Source organism: Apodemus sylvaticus, chromosome 19 (assembly GCF_947179515.1).
Source record: "Apodemus sylvaticus chromosome 19, mApoSyl1.1, whole genome shotgun sequence".
Taxonomy (NCBI): Eukaryota; Metazoa; Chordata; class Mammalia; order Rodentia; family Muridae; genus Apodemus; species Apodemus sylvaticus.
This window is the reverse complement of record NC_067490.1, coordinates 21,742,918-21,761,055: the sequence shown is the minus strand read 5'-3', so window position 1 is coordinate 21,761,055 and position 18,138 is coordinate 21,742,918. Positions and strand designations below refer to the sequence as shown.

Sequence of the window (18,138 nt, the reverse complement as noted above, 5' to 3'; positions counted from 1 at the left end):
AACAGGGCTGCTATGAACATAGTGGAGCATGTATCCTTACCACATGCTGGGAAATTCTCTGGGTATATGCCCAGGAGTGGTATAGCAGAATCCTCCAGAAGAGTCATGCCTAGATTTCTGAGGAACCGCCAGACTGATTTCCAAAGTGGTTGAACCATCTTGCAATCCCACCAGCAGTGGAGGAGTGTTCCTCTTTCTCCACATCCTCACCAACACCTGCTGTCTCCTGAGTTTTTAACCTTAGCCATTCTGACTGGTGTGAGGTGAAATCTCAGGGCTGTTTTGATTTGCATTTCCCTAATGACTAATGATGAACATTTCTTAAGGTGCTTCTCGGCCATCCAAAGTTCTTCATGTGAAAATTCTTTGTTTAGCTTCCTACCCCACTTTTTAATAGGATTATTTGGTTCTCTGGGTTCTACTTTCTTGAGTTCTTTGTATATATTAGATATTAGCCCTCTGTCGGATTTAGGGTTGGTGAAGATCCTTTCCCAATCTGTTGGTTGCTGTTTTGTCCTTTTGACAGTGTCCTTTGGCGCCATTTTCAGAATAGGCTTGGGTTAGGCCAGGTTAATCCCAGGGAAGTTCTGCTGACTGAGATACAAGGAAAGGGAAGACCGAGCCTCATTCCTCTATCAAATTCTTGGACTTGAAGAAGGGATGCAGGTAGAAGACCTGCCATGTGGCTAGTTCAATGAGACAGATCATTGCAAAGACTCTGAGGTACAGGACTCTGGTGCTCATGGAATCATTGGTATCGCGCATCTCCACTACCTGCTTCTTCACATATGCCAAACCACTAACAATTGCTTTTCAAAGGTCCATAGGCATCAGAGTACCTACTCCAATGGTTTGAGTTTCTTAGCTTTTGCAATCTCGTCCTAAGTCTTGCCCCCAATCCATGCTTCTTGTGTAGAATCACGAGTTGGTCGGGTATCTGCCCATTTTTCTTCCTCCCAAAACACACTTCAAACTTGTCATAATCTTCCATGGTAAAGGTAAAATTCCACTTAGTTGTGTCCTCATTGGTGTACAGAAGATGGCTAACAGAGTCTGTCATTTGAATTAGGTGTGCAGGTCGCTGACATCCCCAGACTCTTCAGTGATCTCACACGTGCCCCTCATTAGAAGGTCCTTCAAGATCCCCCTCATGGAGATACTCGCAAGAGCTCACCACCAGATGGGCAAAGATGGTGAGAACTGAGACAGCGCCAAGCAGTAATGCAAAGAGCCATGCCAGTGGGTTGGCCAAGCAAGGAATGTGGGCCAGACAAGCTAGGCAGTGAACTAGGCTCTGTGGCACTGGAGCCTAGCTTACTACCTGGTGCCTCTAATGTTTTATATTTTAATTTAATAAGTGCCATAGCCTCAAAGTTCCCATTAGTTATTAGTTTAATTAGAATACAGACCTTTGTTCATTAATTTAATATTAGCATAATATGTCTTCAAATCTATTTTTTTCCTTTGTGTGTGTGTGAAATGCAGAGGTTTTTTTTCCTATATTCTTTGTTTAAATTCCAAATGCTTTCCTCTTTCCCGGTCCCCCCTCATTCCCCGTAAGTCCCACGAGCCCTCTTCCCTCTGCCCATTCCCCAATTATCCCCCTTCCATTTCTCTGTCCTGGTAATCCCCTGCATTGCTGCATCAAGCCTTTCCAGGACCAGGGACCTCTCCTTCCTTCTTCTTGGGTATCATTTGATATGTTAATTGTGTCTTCAGTAGTCAGAGCTTCTGGGCTAATAAATATCCACTTATCAGTGACTGCATTCCATGTGTGTTCTTTTGTGATTGGGTTACCTCACTTAGGATGATATTTTCCAGTTCCAACCATTTGCCTAAAAATTTCATGAATTCATTGTTTTTAATTGCTGAGTAGTATTCCATTGTATAAATATACCACATTTTCTGTATCCATTCCTCCTCTGAGGGACATCTGGGTTCTTTCCAGCTTCTGGCTATTATAAATAAGGCTGCTATGAACATAGTGGAGCATGTGTCCTTATTGCATGCCGGGGAATCCTCTGAGTATGTGCCCTGGAGTGGTATAGCAGGATCCTCCGGAAGTGTCATACTCAGTTTTCTTCAGAAACTGACAGACTGATTTTCTACATTTGCTTATGATTGAATATAGCTTGAAAACTTTTGACAGAGTTTAGTTTTATGGTTTCATTTTAAAGGTAATTTAATCTTCTTTCATTTTTCTACCATAATGAAATAAATTTAAATTAGCATATGAGAAACCTGACTGCCCGCTGCTACTCGATTAAAGAGTATGAACCATTCATTTTCTTAAGATGGTCCTTCCCCATGGAACAGAGCCATATGTACTGATCAGAAATACTTCACGAATCGCTTGATGAATTTTCACAAGGTAAAATATATTTCTAGTCTAAAGCCAGGTTGAAAGAGAACAGCATTAGCTATTCAGAACACTCACTCAGTCTGAACTCTGTTCAGATTTCCTACATAGGCTGTAGCTATTTTAGCCACAGAAATCACACACCAAGTGGTTATCAAATACCAGCTGTAGGCCCTAGAATCAGTTGAGTGGTTTTACACACACACACACACACACACACACACACACACACACACACACACACACTCACTCACCAGGAGAAGTATTGCTCTCATTTACAGTACCACAGATGGCCGCTTAATGCACGGGATCACACAATTTGAATATTCTGTGAACACACACATGAATATGTCTGTTTTCTTTTTTAAAAAATACAGGAAATTCACCCATGTTGGTCATGTAGTTGTAGTCTATCTGTGACCTTTGGTTTCAAATATACACCTTCTAAATATGCATTATTTAATTATCTATGCCACAAGAAGACCGAATCCAACTGCTTTTTCAATCAAAATGTATTGAAATACAGTTAGGCAAACTTAGATACAGATTTTGTAGGTTTACTTTCACACTACAAAGTCAGAACTGAGTATTTGTGGCAGACATCACCTGGCCGACAGAACCTATAAATACTATCCATTCTTTCTCAAAACATGGCTGCTTCTTGCTCTATCCTGTATGTGATGAGCATTTGGTCTACTTCGGTTTCTTCCTTTTATGAGCAGTATTTAACTAAATATTAATATAAATATCTTTCATAAATACATGGACATGTTTATCCTACAAAAAAAAGAGAATCTTAATTCAGCATTTCTAGATGTGTTCCATTTTAAAAGGTATGAACTTAATCAGTTTACATTTCCAACCATCGAGCAAGAATGTTCTATTGATTCCTCTGTATTGAGGCTGTCAGGCATGTCCTTTTCATTTGAGACATCGTTGGGTATGTGATAGTGTTACATTGTGATTGTAGATCTGTATCTATTTAATCAGTAATAAATAGGGCTTTAGTCACTTAATAATCTTCCTTCATAAATGAAACCTGCCAGGCTCTCTGTTTCCTGATTGGGTGGTCTCCCTTTGTCTTTTTAAAACAGTGTACATATGGTTCCATTGTAGAAGTGTTTACCACAATGTATTGGCTAATAGACTGTAATTTTCCTTCTCACTCCATGAATTATATCCATAAAATTATATTTTGCCTTTTATTCCCTTACCTCTAATACTTCTTAGATAACTGGAAATGCTGCTGTACTCTTTAAGAAAAAATTGTTTATTCTAAGTTTACCCAGCAAGACTCTTATATTTTCTCTTAAGTGCTCTGTTTTTTGTTTTTTTTTTTTTATCTTTGCAACTGGATATCAAATGTGCCTGAAAGTGCGAGTTACATGAAATGAAACAGAAAGCATTATTATTTTATTTAGCATAAAATCTTCCAGTAATAGTAAATGAAAACAAAATTCTCTTCTCTTATTTATTGGGGTGTTATCTTTTTGACATTCAAGATAAAATGTACTAATTTGACATTTTCATCTTCGTTATATGTCAGGAGACGTTTTCAGGCTCTTTTGTATTTTTTATTTGTTTGTTTGTTTGTTTGTTTGTAGTGCTTGGTATGGAGCCCTGTTCCTTCAACAGGCTAATGCTCTAATACATGCTGACTCAAGGTTCTAAATTAGATTCAAATGCTACAAGAATTTCTTTGTTAAGTTTTAGTAACCTTTCCCAATTCCATAAAATGGTCTTAGATAGTTTATTAGACAATACATTATGGTGTTATGTCTGCATGTTGTTTTGCTTATGTGCATATATGTGCACAAGCCCAAGGAGACCACAAGAAGACATCAGAACCCTTAGGATTGGAGTTACACATGGTTGTGAGCCATCATCTGGTTCTTGGGAAATGAATCCATGTCCTTTAGAAATGCAGTAAACTCTTCCAACCACTGAGCCATCATTCCAGCCCATCTTAGACTTTTTTACTAAGATATTAATTCTTACTAAATATTTCTCTGCTGCCTTTTATTTTCTTACCTCTATGACTCTAGGCAAGGTCATATGACCAATCATTCTGACCAGTCTATAACTCAAGTGTAATTTCTCAGCTAAAGCAACTGAAGACAAAAGGTAAAGCTGCTTTAGCTATCCCCTTCACTTCTGTCCTGACTGCAGTGGGAGGAACAACAAGCTTTTATAAACCTTTATTCATAAGTCACCACAAGACAATAACTGAAGATTCACGAAAACTAACAGATTGAATATACAAGAAAATGTTCAAGAGAAGAAACATCACTGAGATATTTTTAAGAGCTATATAGCTCCCATACCATTACTCTGCGATCCTCAGACTAATTCAATTATTTCCAATAGTGATTTGTTCCCAAGGGAAAAGTGTCACTATCTATTGAAGTCTAATTATATGCTAGGCAGAGAAGTAGATGCCTTATTTATGACAATAGCCATTTCCTTTCCATAGATTACACTGTCACTTGTGTGAGAAGCCAACGCTGGTGGGGAGAGATAATATATGCATAAAGAGCAAATGCACTCAGCTCATCAGATTTTTTACAAAGTATTGCAACATTCATTTCACAAACATGCGCAGGCTTTTAGCAGTATGTGAGCATCTCCATCTCAGGGTTCTTGTGGCATCTTGACTAAAAGTAAATTAGGTCAAATCTTAGATAGTGCTAATTCTTCCAAGATGTTTTCTTTTCTTTCTCCCAAGTCAAGAAAACCCTAACTAATGTGGTATTAGAGGTCTGCATAAATGATTTTCCTCCAGGATTTGAAATTATTCTGTAATCCTCTTGGTTTTCACTGTTCACTATGGTACCTACTGCCATACTGAACAGGATACTCTATAATATCCACATTTTACTTTTCTTCGGACACTTTTTTCATTCCAGGAGAAAATACTGGAAACTCTGTTGAAATCTCATACATATATACATATATACATATATACATATATACATACACATACACATACACATACACATACACATATACATATACCTACACATATCTGTGTGTGTACACCTGTGTGTGTATATATACATATATATATATCATCCATATATATGCATATATACATGTATATATAATACATGTGTATATATAAAATCTCATCTCTCTAAATATACATATGTATGTGTATATATATACATATGTATATATACATATGTGGATGAGATTTCAATATATATATGAGATTCTTCTTTCCTATATGAAATAGTGCACTGGCAGGCTACTTTGAGGTTTTGCACTACAAATTAAATAAATGTATAAATGTATAATCAAAACTATGCATACCACTCTTTCTAGATGTCCATTAGCAAAGGAATGGATACAGAAAATGTGGTATATTTACACAATGGAATACTACTCAGCTATTAAAAACAACGAATTCATGAAATTCTTAGGCAAATGGGTGGAACGGGAAAATATCATTCTGAGTGAGGTAACCCAATCACAAAAGAATATACATGCTACGTACTCACTGATAGTGGATATTAGCCCAGAAGCTTGGCCTTGTTGACATCAAAGGGAGAAGAGGACCCTGGTCTGGGAAAGGCTCGATGCCAAAGCATAGGGGAATACCAGGACAGGGAAGCAGTAGAAGGTTGATTGGGGAACAGGGGGAGGGGAAATAGGTTATGAAACTTTCGGGGGGGGCAACCAGGAAAGGGGACATTTGAAATGTAAATAAAGAATATATTTAATTAAAAAAATAGGGATGGCCATTGGACTTCAGTAAACATATTAAACATATTATTGGTTTAATGGGCTGTGATATGGATCATCCAGAATGGCATTAAAGTAATTTTGAGGGCCAGGCGGTGGTGGCGCACGCCTTTAATCCCAGCACTTGGGAGGCAGAGGCAGGCGGATTTCTGAGTTCGAGGCCAGCCTGGTCTACAGAGTGAGTTCCAAGACAGCCAGGGCTACACAGAGAAACCCTGTCTCGGAAAAAAAAAAAAAAAAGAGGAACAAAAGTCTACCTTTTGAAATCCATAGTTAGTTAGTTAGTTAGTTAGTTAGTTAGTTAGTTAGTTATGTTTGTTGGCTTTTTGAGATAGTGTTTCTCCACAAGTGCTAGGGTAATAGGCCTGTGATACCACTGCCCACCTCTGACATCTCCTTATAATTAATCCCAAATATCAGTGTGATTTTTTTTTAATACTAAGACTCTCATTGGAACAATTATTTTTTGGGGGAGGAATGGTATTGGTATAATTGCTATTTGTCTGGTGAAATTTACCTTGTGATATACTTAGGCTATATATGACTTCTCACATAGAAAAATCTCATAGACAATTCTCTAATAAGAATTAATAATAAGAAATATGTTCTTATAAAGAAAGGATTCATTTTTAAAGAAAGGAAGAAAACCACAATTGTAAGAATAAGCTTGGAGCAAGCGATAACTTAGGAAGGTGGAACTCACTGTTACTATAGAAACGCACATAGGGAGAGATGTCTCTCTCTTGTGCTTTCATCCTATTGCTTTCAAATCCCTCGAACGTTTGGGCACAGGGCTTTAAATTAGTTTCCAGCCACCCTGGTTACATGTCTGAGGAGGAGTGATGAGATCAGAGGGTAGACTGACCACACTGATCCATGCCTCACTGAGACCCCACAGCACGTGCACACAGCTGGTGAGGAGAGAAGAGGTGTCTGAGAGATGAGTTATAAATTAAAAATAAGTAATAACTAAAGAAAACTCAACATCTGCTACACCTGCCGTACTGGTAGAGCAAGCTGTGTCACTTGCCTCCTCCGAACCATCCCACAATGACTCCCATAGGATGGAAACATCATTAAAAAAGAATAGCTTAGAAAATGAGCCCATCAGAAAAAAAATGGTAATATGAATCAGAACCCAGTGATTCCTGGTACTTCTTTCAGACATGTAAGGAAAATCAGGAAAAACAAATAAAAAACTACTTTAAATAGTTAATAGCAGCAACAAATGAAAGAAAAAAATCACAAAGATCAGAGGAAACTACTTTTAAGCTTGTTTTATATTGGGCAGAAAAGATAGTTCAGTCCTTAAGAACAATTCCTGTTTATGCAGAGAACCTGACTTTGTTTCCTAACATCTATATGACAACTCATAACTGTAACTCTAATTCCATAGGATCCAATGACTTCTGATGTCCATGGGCTCAGGCATGCATGTGGTGCATATGCATACATTCAACACATACACACACACACACACACACACACACACACACACACACACACACACAAATATTTTAAAAATAATATTGCTTTAGAGACTATTATATATAATATAAAGTATGTACATATATTCATATACATTGTATGTAAATTTTGTATTGACTATCAGAAAACTTTCCTCCCAAGGTTCATGTATGTTCTATTGATCTTGTCCTAAAAACATATATGAAACACATTCACACGTAGATTATTTGATTATTGTTCCTATGGATTCTGATGTGTTCCGTGTATTTCTAGGTATATTCAGACAAATGTTTTGATATTTCCTCTAATACTCATGTGCTATAATAACATATGTCTAGGATTCTTTGATGAAATTGTGAAGTTTGTGTAATGTAGAAGAACGTAATTTCATAAAGATGAGGTATGGGCATCCTTATTTCCTTAATATTTATAGAAACCATGAAGAAAAAAATAATCTAGTTTAGTCCCTGGGAGCTCTGGGAGTACTGGTTAGCTCATATTGTTGTTTCTCCTATTGGGCTGCAAGTTCCTTCAGCTCCTGGGGTCCTTTCTCTAGCTCCTCCATTGGGGACCTTGTGCTCAATCCAATGGTTGGCTGAGAGCACCCACCTCTGTATCAGGCTCCTGTTAACAAGCACTTGTTGGCATCCACAATAGTGTCCTGGCTTGTAGACTGTATATGGGATGGAACCCCAGGTGAAGCAGTCTCTAGATAGTCTTTCCTTCAGTCTCTGCTCCACACTTTGTCTCTGTAACTCCTCCCATGTGTATTTTGTTCCCCCTTCTAAGAAGGACCAAATTATCCATGCTTTGTTCTTCTTTCTTCTTGAACTACCAAACAAAGAGTACACATGGAGGGACCCCTGGCTCCAGCTCCATATGTAGCAGAGAATGGCCTTGTTGGGCATCAAAGGTAGGCAAAGGCTTGATGTCCCAGTATAGGGGAATACCAGGACAGGGAAGCAGGAGTGGGTAGGTTGGTGAGCAGGGGCAGTGGGGATGGAATAGGGTGTTTTCAGAGGGGAAACCAGGAAAGAGTATACATTTGAAATGTAAATAAAGAAAATATCCAATAATAAAAAAAAAGAATGTCCAAAATAAGGATTAACAGATGCTGAAAGAAGAAAGAGAAAATATATGCATGTAGGCACCAAACAGATGTAGGATCCAGGTTTTAATTTTCTTTTTCCCCTTTTATTAAAAATAGATTCTTTTCTCATAAAAAAGAAATGTCTATAAATGGTTTCTATTATTCACTTTTCTTTAAAAGAAAATTTGTTCACTATAGGAGTGAGAGAGATAATATTTGCCTATAATTATTGACATGTTGAGATGGGATCCAAGAGTGTCTAGTCCTGTATGGATACTCCTGGACCATTTCACCTCAAATGCCTATTTTGGTGATGTTCCTGTGGACTCGACTGAACCCAGCTGTAATTAAACATGTATAAAAACAACCAAGAAAGGTTTTCATATGGATCTGGGAATGTACAGGGCCTCAGAAGGCCTAATTTAGTGTGCAATTCTAATTATAGTTATCTTCATCTCATTGCTATACACCAAATACTACATAAGTTCAAATTGCAAAATGAATAAATGTTGAGGTTATATATTACTATTCTGGTAAGTATTCTTTCTCATTTTGGTTGTTTTCACTTCTATTTTTTACATTGCTTGGGAATGTCATCCATCCATATATGTTTTGATCAAATATCTTCAACTCTTTTTTTTTAAAAAATTGGTTATTTTATTTATTTACATTTCAAATGTTATCTTCCATCCCAGTTTCCCCTCCACAAACTTCCTATCCCATTCCCCCTCCCCTCTGCTTCTATGAAGGAGCTCCCCCATCTATCCACCCATTCCCGCCTCACCACCCTAGCATTCCCCTGCATTGGGGCATCAAGAGTACCCATCACTCCAGCAGCTTATGTAGCAGAGGATTGCCTTATCTTGCATCAATGGGAAAGAAGGCCCATGGCCCAACTCTCTACTGCAATTCCTTTCCCCCTTTTCACTTTTCCATCACAAGTCCATGTGCACTACTTTTACATCCACTGAATTCATTTAGTGCTCCCAATATGTACAAGAGTGTACCTGACTCGACTGGAGCGTATGCCTCAGAGAACATGCATCCTGGAAGATGACTGACTCTCTCCCTAGTAGCCATTTATGGCCAATAGATCTCAGCCCCAGAGTAGGACTCCATGAATCCTTCCTATATCCATGTTGGGAATTGGACTGGCTCCATTGTGAATATGTCTTGTTTATGCAGCCACGGGCATTGTGAATCTGTAGTCCTTGAAAGTTCTATGTACACTACTGATAGAAAGGAAATTACCTATTATCTTAGTTAGCTGTGAGATAGAGTAATGCCTGGTCTGGCAGGGAATTTGCACAGGTATGTTGCAAGGTATTGCCTATCCATTCGCACTGAGGCAGTGAGAAGCCAGTGATTGGCGGGGAGAGAGGAGGAGGAGCTAATGGAAGTGAGGGGCAGAGAGGGAGTGAGGAAGGGCTCGGTAGACAAGGTGGGCAGGGCAGAGAAGGAGGCACGGATATCCAGATGGCTTCAGACATATTTCTGGTATTTTGGGGAGGTTAGAAAACTGGGATAAGACTTTACCATTGTAAATTGGCATTACGTAATTGGGAGTTTTATATACATAAATGTTTTGGGTTAACTATTCCAGCTTAAGAGTTATGCTTTACCCGATACTTGGAAGGAGTGGTGCAGAGGCCTGGTGGGGCGGTACTCATTCTTAATTATTACCCACTACAAAGGTACACTGGTGACATAGATGCTCTGGGAATAGCCATTAACTCTCTGTATTTAAGGCCCACTCTGCAAGAAGGGACTCAGAAGTCATGCCTGTGACAAATAACTGGGACAAAATGGCTGGCTAGGAAATGGGCCTTGGGGGAGAACCTAATACACATCCATCATTTAAGGAAGAGGGCAAATAATTTCATTTTTACAAAAAGACTGAATTTGTGCCAAAGGTACACACAGATTAAAGAACACAGCTCTGAGGGCCAATGATGTTCCAATGAAATCCCTCTCAGCATGTCAATAATTATAGGTATATATCCCAAAGGTACATGGTCCCGTGCACCTTGTCTCTTACTCCTATAGTTTGTTTTCTTTACTTTTGTAAAGAAAAATGAATAACAGAAACTATGTATAGACATTGATCTCCTTATGGTTTCTTTAAACAACAATGATACCAAAAATATGGTTGACACTTCATTTCTCAAAATTTGAGAAATTTTTATCTTTGCCATTGAAATGATATCACATTCTTGGCTCCCACTCAGAGCTCGCTCTTGATTTCATACCGCTTCCATTGAATGTAGTCACTGTACCATGAAAAAGAAAAGAGGAATCGAAGCTGAGTCTTTTTATATTAAAATGTTAACTGTTCAGATCTCTTCAGCTTTTGATGTCAGAAAATTAAACACTTTTCAACTTGAATCCCTGCCCATAGGCATGTCTGACTTTAAAGTGTCATTGGCAAGCTTGGGCTTCATAGCCAGTATCTACAGAAGAGGACTACCTCTGATTCTGATATGGGAATACAACACGAGCAGAACAGATGTTTTCCATGTTTTCTTTATGTTTGTGTTGATACAGTTTTATTTATCAATAAGAAAATCTATTAAAGAGGGGCTGAAACATCTTCTACTATCACAAAGTAGAAGTAAGACATATTTATTAAAGCATTTTCTCACACCAACTTGCTAATATTGATGGAGAGAAAAGTTAAGAGTATTGAAAACTTGATTCACTCTCTTTATTTTGGAATGCCTTAAATATTAACATTTATACAATACAAGAAGTGTTGAGAAGCACAAATGCCACAGGCTTAATATTTTGCCATAAAGATGCTCTTACAATGAGCATTAAAGGAATTGTAATGCCTGCATATTGTGTTTACAAAAGATATGCGCCGATGAGTATCTGATAATTCTCATTTGTGAAGTTAATCTGGCATGAGATTCATGCTCTCAATTAGGCATCATTGCCTGAAACTGAAACAAACCACATACATTATGTTTTCCTGCCAACCTTTGCAATCTGTTCAAGCTGAATCTTCAATCCTTTGTAAAGTTCAAGGTAAATCAGATAATTATGTCATCTCATATTAAGATCCATTAACAGTAAAATTAACACTGAAATGAATAGTTTCAAATAATTCATACAATTTAGATATATGATCCAAAATTATATAGGTGAAATTAAATTACCTTTTTTATAATTTTATTTTTATTTGTTTGGGTGTGTATATGCACACATGTGCAGTGTCCTTGGAAGTGAGAACCGGGTAGCATTATAGGTGGTTGTGAGCTTTCTGATGTGTTGGGGAAACAATTCCATTTCTCTACAAGAGTAGCAAGCGCTTTTAGCTGCTGAGCCATTTATCCAGCTCCTATTTCTTTCCTTTTTAAGACAAGGTCTCCATCTGTTAACTAGGTTGCTCTAGTAACTGCCAATCCACATCCTCTGTTAGATGTGGACTGGACGACTCAGCTCCACCTAGCTGTGTCTTTTCTTCAATATTACTCACTATTAATATATAGGATAAGCATTTAATGTCAAATAATCTTTCAAATTGACTTTTTGACCCATTTTTTCTCTCACACTTAACATTAATATATTTGAGAAAAACCACATGTTACTGGAGATTCATTATGGTGCCTCTACTGATCCATCCTTCCACCACTTCTTACCTTCTTTATTGCTGATGATTATTTAATTCTCCCACACTTGGTGTTCTACAGTCTGGAGAATTCTATTCTCTTATCATTAGTGATGCCCTAGAAGTTTCAAAATCTCCCCTAATATTAATCCTTTTTTTTACTTTCTTATTTTTAAATGTAGAATTTTAAAAACTTTTTGTATAGTTTAGTAAATTTCCTTCCTCTGATATGCGGCTGGGATACATTTTCAGGATATTATATCAATGTAATCTAAGCATCTTAGAAAGAATCTGATAATACAGTCTTATTATGTTTTTGAGAAGGAGACTTCAAATACTAGTGCTGCTTTGTTGAGATTAATAGAGTCATTAACTGAAACCATAAGACTTTGTGAATGTCTTTTCTGGAGAATTTTTAAAATAAGGTCCTCATCTTTTTATTGCTTCTTCCTCCCGCTCTCCTTCCCTCCCTCCCTCTCTTCCCTCCCCACCTCAGGTGAAGGTGCATGTTGTACATTAGGGTATATGTTCATTGCTATGTGTTTTGGGTACATATGTATAAGAATGAGCAAGGACGTGGAGGCCTAAGTTGGTTATCAAGCATCTTCCTCAGTCCATCTGCACTTTATTTATTAATGCATTCTTTCCTTGAGCCTAGAGCTCAGCCAGTTCCTGTAAATATAATGAGCAAATCTGTCTACATGATCCTCACCCACAGCTTTTATGTGGGGAAATTGATACTAGAACCTGAACCCCAGCCTTTCTCCTCTTGTTTGGACCTAACTGTTGAATCTTGCATTTGCTTTTTCATCAAGAGTTTTCAATTTTATTGGCCTTCCTAGAATGAGTTAATTATTTTAATCTTTTTTTCCACTGTGGTAGTTTTGTTTCTATTTTAAATTATTTCTTCTTTTCTTATTTTTCCTTTGATGTTTGACTTACAGTTGATTTACTCATATCTCCCAAGGTTTTTGACTTGGAAGATTAGATTCTCAAAGTGAGTTTCATTTTCTTCTCAGTTTATGTTTTAACATCCGTTTTCAGTGCTGATGTGTCTGTATATTTTCTTATCTCTATGGTAATTTTTCTACCTCTAATGACAATTCAAGTCACTTGGTGATTTAAACAAACACCTATGAGCCATTTCTCATAGGGAACAGATGTGGGATCACTGGGTGGCCAAGCTTATGTGGGAAAGTTAGGTGGACGTTTGCCTACGGGACTGCTTATGTCACACAGTCTGAGTATACTACAATTTATCCTCTATGTGTTAGTCCATCCTCAAGTACAAATAGCATACACTTGCTCAGTCATTGCAAAATTTTGATATGTTTTGTTCCTCTTTATTCAGGTCAGTGGTCTTTTTCATCTTCTTTGAGACTTCCCATTGACTGATGGATCATTTCTAAATGTATTTTTCAGTTTCACAAGGTTGAAGAATTTTCTAGTCTTCTATATCATTGGCTCCTATTTTTTTTTCCATTACGGTTTCAAAACGCACCTCTGTATGGCTTCATTTCAAAAATATAAATGTTGAGGTGTGAACGGTATTGTCTTACAAGGCAAGAAATAGAGTGAAAGAAGCAAGAGAGGCAAGATGATTAAGATAGTGCCCACTGTTGGATGACAACCTGCCTATGCCTGCCCCTGGGCGCAAACTATGTCTCACATTCTATCGCTTGGGCTTACAGTGCTTCACTATGGCTGGTTCCCGCAGACCATGACCTTCATGGGTCTTTAGGAATTTCTGTTTCTATTTCTCTAAAATGACTACTCTTCTTGTCTTCTCAAACATACTCTCAGGAATTGACAACACATTGCCTTTTGCCTTCTTTGAACCCCCAAGAAACATACCTCCTGGCAGGGACTATATCTAGCGACAATTCAAGTCACTTGGTTATCTAAACAAATACCTATAAACCATTTCTAATAGGGGATATTTGTGGGTGCCCAGGTGGCCTAGCTTGTGTATGAAGGAGAGATAGAAGACCACCTAAAGGATGCTTGGTGTCAGATACTCCAAATAGTCTACAATTTCTCCTTCATTTGTTCTCCCGTCCTCAAGTAAAAGCAGCAGAAACTTGCTCAGTCATGCTCATGAGATTCTAAGAAATAAAGGAAATGCTGGAACAACTTTGAAGTCTAGGCTCAGAAGTGGCATGCTGCGACTTCTTCCAAATACCTTTGATCAAGGCCAGTGTAAGGCCAGCATGTGTGTATGACTGATAAGATTTCTCTAGCAAGAAATCAGAGAGTCAGATTTAAAGAACACTTACATGGAGAGAAAAGAAAATAATAATAGATAAAGAAACAGATAGATAGGAAGACTAGGACAACTTTTATTATTGTTCTACTATACCTGGGTGGAATTAAGATCTTAGTAGAATCTCCACTACTACTAAATGGATTTGGAAAAAATAAATCTATATTTAATAGATATACTCTGAAGCATAATTGCCCTAATTTAGTCTAGTTCCAATGTTGGAAGGAAGTCATTTTTCTTTGTATCTTGAAAAATAACTGCATCTATGTGAACTCTGTGTGTGTGCCTATGTGAGTGTGTGTGTGTATGTGTGCGTGTGTGTATTTATGTGTGTATATGTACTCATGATATATCTATGAGAGAGAGGGAGAGAAAAAAACAGGGGGATTAGATAACCATTCACAGTTACATAAATACTCTGACTAAGTGGTCAGGCAGTTGCTTAGTGATACCCATTTATCCCCAAGGCACTTCTATAACAGCAGACTTCCTTGTATTCGCTTCAAGTGGATATGTCATGTAAATTTATTCCTTGACATGCAATTCAGGAAATTGAGTCTCTTTTATAGAGTTCACTGATTGTAAAGTCCATGAACAGTTTATTGGGTAGTTTCCACTCAATCAGACTGCCTCGTATAATTTTTCCCAAGGGACCGAAGCCCCATGTCTTTATTTCCTTCCCAAGTAGCTCTACTTGCTTTGCAATCCCGGGAAACTTATGATTACCATCTGCAGTGACTTTCACAGACTTGTTATTAAGTGGTTGTTTCCCTTTCTTGAATCTCTTAGCAGTAACTCCATGGAAAAAAATCTTGCAAATGAAAGAAGATTGTTTAGTGTATGCTCCATTAAACACAGAACCATCAGGAATATTTCCTCTTATTTTTCTTCTAGTCCACATCAGAAAATAAAAAGCTAAATTGTAATTTGGTTTAAAGTGTCTATCCTTTTCTCTTTCGCAAGGTAGCCTCCTTTAAAAATTATATTAATCATGTTGACCACAGGTTAAGATACTACACAATTATTTAAAAAAACTACTTAAATGGAGAACTATGCTACATACAAAGGCTATGTGGTACTGTTTTGTACACTTTGCTTTATTCTCTTTAATATATATCCTTTCATAAATCTGATTCACAGATAAACCGACCCATCACTGTTGGGTAGTTTGTGGTTATATAACTTGTGCTAAACAATTTGCAGTCAGTAATGTAGTTTAAATGGTAGTGAATGTTCCACATAAAATGAGTAGAATTATATCAGTGTTGCAGATAAATAAATTTCATGCCTACATATTCTTGAAAGTTTTATCCAGGAAGGCCATGTTCTAAGATTTGCCTTCTAAAACTGGATTACTACTCTATTTCTTCTATTTTTGAAATTATAATAATATTACAACATTCCCCTTTCACTTTCGTCCCTCCAAATCCTTCCTTGTTCTCTTTCAAATCAGTGGTCTTTTTTCATTCATTGTTGTTACATGGAGATGTGTTTGTGTGTGTGCGTGCGTGTAAAACCACTCAACTGATTCTAGGGCCTACAGTTAGTATTTGATAACTACTTGGTGTGTTCTTCTAGAGGAGATTATCCCTCCAGATTTCAGGATTCCTTAATAGCCAGTAATATACTCTTGTGTAGGGTTGACGATGCCTGGCCTTTCTCCTGTCCAAATAGCATGTCTATCATTGTTTTCATGGTTCAGCTCATGTTTAGACAGTCATGTTGGTGTGACTTTTGTGGCTATACCTTCTGATATTACTAGGAGACACAGTCTTAAGCAAATCTCCTGATACTTTGGCTCTTAAAATTTTTCCACTCCCTCTTTCACAATGTTCTCTAAACTTTAGGTGCAGGATTGTTTCATAGATATATCCATTGGGACTAGGTTTGACAATGCTGAATTTTGATTGTTTTTAGTATTTTTTAATAGTCTTTATTTTATAAAGAGAAGTCTCCTACAAACACACGCACACACATACACACATTACATATATAATGTAATAATTATAATACATGTAACTATATATAATAATTATATATACATATATATGTTTATATATGTATATAAAATACATGTAACTATATCTATATCTACATTGTTACATGTATTATAATTTTTATGTAGTAAGACTCATTAATGATTTGCCAAACATCCTTACTGCTATTTTACCGTTCTTCCTCCTTCCTCTGTCTTTATCTCCCTCCACTCTTCTTTTTTATTAGATATATTATTTATTTACATTTCAAATATCCCCTTTCCAGGTTCCCCCCTCCCCTGAAAATCCCATAACCCATCTCCCCTTCCCTAATTAACCATCCCCTGCTTCCCTGTCCTGGTATTTTTCTACACTACAGCTTCAAGTCTTTCCAGGACCAAGGGTCTCTCCTCCCTTTGCTGTCTAACAAGACCATCCTCTGCTGCCTATGTGTCTGGAGCCATGTGTATTCTTTGGTTGATGGTTTTGTCCCTGGGAGCCCTGGGAGTACTGGGTGGCTCATATTGTTGTTCCTCCTGTGGCGCTGCAAACTCCTTCAGTTCCTTGGGTCCTTTATCTAGCTCCTCCACTGGGGACCCTGTACTCAGTTCAATGGCTAACTGAGAGTGTCCCTCTCTGTATAGATGTATATCACTAGGAGAGCCTCCCAAGTGATAGCTATATCCGGCTCAGGTCAGCCAGCACCTGTGGGAATCCACAATAGATCTGGGTTTTGTAACTGTATATGGGATGGATCCCTGGGTGGGGCAGTCTTTAGATGGTCTTCCCCTCAGACTCTGCTTCAAAGGCCAACCCATTTTCTCATTCAGGTTCTATGTGCCCCATTATTCCCTTTTCTATTTCTCCCCATTATTCCCTTTTCTATTTCTCCCCAACCCGCCTACACTGGCAATGGCACTTTCCTGGTTTCCTGCAGTTGTGCTGGGATATATATTCATATCTGAAGACTTGAGGCTAGGTGCCTTCAATGAGAGAGAGAATACAGGTAGCATTCGTCACTGTTTGTATGTTACCTGAGTCAGTATGACTTTTCTAGTTGTATCCATTTACCTGCAATGTGTAGGGTTTCAGTTTTCATTACAGCAGAATATTATTTCATGGTATATATGTACCACATTTTCATTATCCATTTATCAGTTGTAGGGTATCTAGATCATTTTTATTTCCTTGATACTGTGGAATAGAAAAGCAATGAATAGAGCAGAACAAGGATCTTTGAGTCCTTCAGTCATATGCCATGGAACAATAGAACTGGGAAACATGGCTCTTTTCCTCTGGTCGTTGTGAGATTTCTCCACACTGATTTTCATAGTAGCTATACCCATTCGCAATCACATCAATATAAGCATTCCTTTTTCTCTACACTCTATGTAGCCTCTGTTTTGGGGTTGCTTTATTAATGTTTGCCACTCTGACTAGGGTATGAAGAAATTTTATGGTAGTTTTGATTTGTATTTTCTTAATTCATAGGGAAGAAAAAAATTGTTATATTACTCAGCCATTTTTTCTGTTGTTCCCATTTTTTTTGATTGAGTCATTTGTCTTATCAATTCTTTGGTTTTTTCTTCTAATTTTATAAGTCCTTTATATATTCTGAATATTAATACT

General features: G+C 37.6%; 1 pseudogene; it reads right to left on the bottom strand.

Moving 5' to 3' along the window:
* Window positions 1-624: 624 nt before the first annotated feature.
* LOC127670139 (transmembrane emp24 domain-containing protein 10-like) overlaps window positions 625-18,138 on the bottom strand; it is a 124,271-nt pseudogene continuing 106,757 nt past the window's right edge.